The 3,552-nt window shown below is 37.0% G+C and overlaps 1 non-coding gene across 1 annotated transcript; it reads left to right on the top strand.

Moving 5' to 3' along the window:
• Positions 1–659: 659 nt before the first annotated feature.
• On the top strand, positions 660–766 carry LOC112090369. The gene has a single exon (XR_002901624.1). It is a non-coding gene; the product is annotated as a small nucleolar RNA R71 (small nucleolar RNA).
• The last annotated feature ends 2,786 nt before the right edge of the window (positions 767–3,552 follow it).

The following is a 3,552-nucleotide window of genomic DNA, read 5'->3' as shown; positions in this document are numbered from 1 at the left end:
TATTTTGCGCGTCCATAAAAGCTTTTAGGGTATCCTCTAGAGAATTCCCTTTCGGCTGCATGTTATTCTAAGGCGCAAAATATGTCCTTAGTGGTTAAGATTGTTGCTCTGATCTCCATTGCCCTCCAGATGATTGTGCATGTTGATTCGAATCTCGCCAACTGAAATTCGGGTGGTTTTTCCAACCAAGATTATAAGTCTTCGAGAAAGGTGTATATGGTTTTCCGTATACGCCCAAAGCGTTGCACTGCTCCTCGTATACCCCTCTCATTTCACTTAAAGTGTGGCAATCCTGAGCTAGATGGCCTATTCCACCACAAACTAAACAAGGCTCATGTGCCTCTGTCCTTGCCACCATGTTGGGTCCTTTACTATCTTTACTTTTGAGGGCCTCAATTTGCTTTGTCAAAGCTTCAACTTGGGCCTTGAGGTTGTCCTCTTCCCTTAATTGATAAACTCCAACTGGTCGGGACCTACTGGTGCTCTCAGTAGCACTCGGCCCAGTCCAAGTATGAGCTTTCTCAGCTAACTCATTCAGGTACTCGATAGCTTCGTCAGGATCCTTCTGGAGAAAATCTCCATTGCACATCATCTCAACAAATTGGCACTCTCGGATTGTGAGTCCATCGTAGAAATAGCTTACGAGGCGCCAACTTTCATATCCATGGTGGGGACATAGATTTAACAGATCTTTAAAACGCTCCCAAGCTTGATAGAGCGTTTCGTTTTCCTTCTGAGCGAAATTTGAGATCTGTCGTTTCAAATTATTAGTCTTATGGTGTGGGAAATACTTGTTGAAGAATGTCGTCGTCATTTCTTCCCATGTACCAATAGACTTGGGCCTAAGAGAATACAGCCAGCTTTTGGCCTTGTCCTTCAGAGAGAAAGGAAAAAACTTCAATCTGACAGTGTTTGCAGCCTCAGCACGGCTTTGGAAGGTGGCCACCACCTCCTCAAACTCCCGAATGTGTACATATGGATTCTCATTCTCTAATACGTGAAAGGTTGGGAGAAGTGCAATCATGCCCGGCTTGAAATCCGTAGGCAGTGCATTTGGCGGGAACATGATGCACGATGGGGTGGCCGTGCGCGTTGGGTGCAGATAATCTTGCAACGTCCTCTGCTGAACTTCCTCATGTTGTGCCATTGCGAATAGATTTTGAAATGCGAATTCTAACGACGAGTACGAAGACGGAGACATAGAAGACGAGTCAGATAGAATTTCACTAGGGGTTTCTAAATCTGGACGTTGAGCGAATCTCCCTAGCTCGTCTCTATACCGATGCATTCACCCAAAGCGGTTTTTTTTTTAAGTTTTTTAATTTTTTTTAATTTTTTTTTGTTTTTTTTATTTTTAATCAAAAAGAAAATAATTATATAAGAACGTAAATTGTAACCACCGAGAGTGCTCCCAGGAAAGACTATAGTTATTCTCAAAATCAATTATTAAATTTTATTGAGTAAATTATGAAATGTAATCTAATTAATGGAAACTATTCCTAAAGTCAAAAGCCTAAATCTACCAAATTATGAAAATCCTAGATTAGGAATCTAAATTAGTTAATTAATTACCATCTTAATTATAATCCTAAAAATTAATGAAACTATAAAAGGAAAAATTAAATTAGGCAACAATTAAAATATACAAATGAGGAAACAAAATAAAATCTTAATTTACCAAAAATAAAAGATTATAAAATCAAATCATAATTAATTCTAAAACACAAATTCTAAAAGTGTGAGATTTTTTTTTTTAGTAACAAGACTACGAAAAAAAATGAAGAACGTGAGATAAGTAAGAAAGGAAGGAATACAGCAACAAAAGTTTTTTTTTTTTATATAAATATAAATATATATATATATACTAACAATCAAGTCACGGAAACTAAAAGAAGTTTTTTTTTTTTTTACAACTATCAATTACTACGGTAGCCAACAACTAACCCTTTTTTTTCTTTTTAATAAGGCTAAAAACAAATCACGCAAATCAAGAAAGAGAAATTGAGTAAAATAAAAAAAATGCACTTACCTCTTTGGCTCAAAAATCTACTGATCAGTCTTGCTAGCAGCACCTCCTCGGCAACGGCATCAAAATTTGATTAACGCCCAAAAGTGATGTTCACAAGCGGTCAGTTGTAGCACAGAAGGACGGTCGTATCCACAGAGAGATAACAAAATAACAAGAAAGACTAACAGAATAAGGGTGTTAGAGAAAAGTGAATTAAAGAAAAATAATAATTTTTGAGATTTTGTTACAAATAAAATAGAAAGGAGGGAATTTGTATAAAGAAAGTTCAATAATAAAAACGGTAAGATGTCGAGAATTCCTAATGTTTCGTTCACCAATTCCAGTTTTGATTTACAAAATAAAAGAACCGAATAAATTAAATCTCTATGTTGACTCTGGAAATATTATTATTACAAGTTATCTAAAATCGACAATATATCAATATGACAATATTGCAGTAAAAGACAATTTGTAAAATAATTTGAATAACAAAACATTGCATGACAGAATTACATAAGAAAAGCGTGACTGAACTTATATAAAAATTGGCACACAATATTTTGAAAAGTAATAAAAAAATAGATGAGATTTAATTCATTCAGATATTGAACTTTACAACACAAGGAATCAAAATCTCGAATTAGGTCACTCAACAGAAGTTCATCTCTAACCTCACCAAGAGAACTCTAGCCTAGCTTGCAAAACATTCTCACAAGTTCTAGAGAGAAAATATGAGACTGACAGCAAGACGACAGAAAACTGAATATTAAAAGCTTCTGAAAACCTTAGGCTAACCCCTTTATTTATAGTGTTCAGAGGTTGCCTGTCAAATAAGGAAATAAATAGTAAAACTAGAAAATTACAAAAGAAAAGGAAACAAAATAAAATTACACATAAATTAGGAGAAATCATATATTTGATTTGGGAAGAAATCTGGTAATTTGTTCTGATTTTTGGGGAAGGAATTCAGATTCAGCACCAAGGGGACACGTGTCGCAATGTGATTGGAAGTGAGGAGGAAACGTGCCACGTGTCGTGGGTGGATTGGTTGCACTATGCTGGCGCAGGCAGAGTGGGGGACAAGGTTTGACAGCTGTCGCACGCGAAGAAGAGCTTGGGATGGCACGCTGACACGCGGGACCCACGCTTCAGAGTTGTTGGACGCGCGGTGATGGCTCCGTGGAAGGAACACGCTAGCTGAGGAACGGGCGTGCTGGGGACGCGCGCGAGGTGGAGTGAGGAAGGCAGGCGAGCTGGGGCCCACGCGGACTGATGCGACTTGGCCGACTCAACTACTCGGCTTAATCGGCTCGGCTCTCTCTCTGATGGCTTGGCTCCGGATGGTTGAAAATATGGCTTTCATGGCTTATTTTTGTGTGGCTTTTTACACTGCTTTTTATCTGTAAATAATTAAGCAAAAACTAGACAAATTCCAATTAAAAATATTATGAATAAAAATAATAGAATTGTTTAATTAAAGCTTAAATATTTTAATATTGTGTAAATCAAAAGCAATATTAAGGGTGCATTTTCATGCACTAATC

Source organism: Morus notabilis, unplaced genomic scaffold (assembly GCF_000414095.1).
Source record: "Morus notabilis unplaced genomic scaffold, ASM41409v2 Scaffold50, whole genome shotgun sequence".
In the NCBI taxonomy this organism is placed as follows: Eukaryota; Viridiplantae; Streptophyta; class Magnoliopsida; order Rosales; family Moraceae; genus Morus; species Morus notabilis.
The sequence above is the reverse complement of the archived record's forward strand: the minus strand, read 5'-3'. Positions and strand labels throughout refer to the sequence as shown.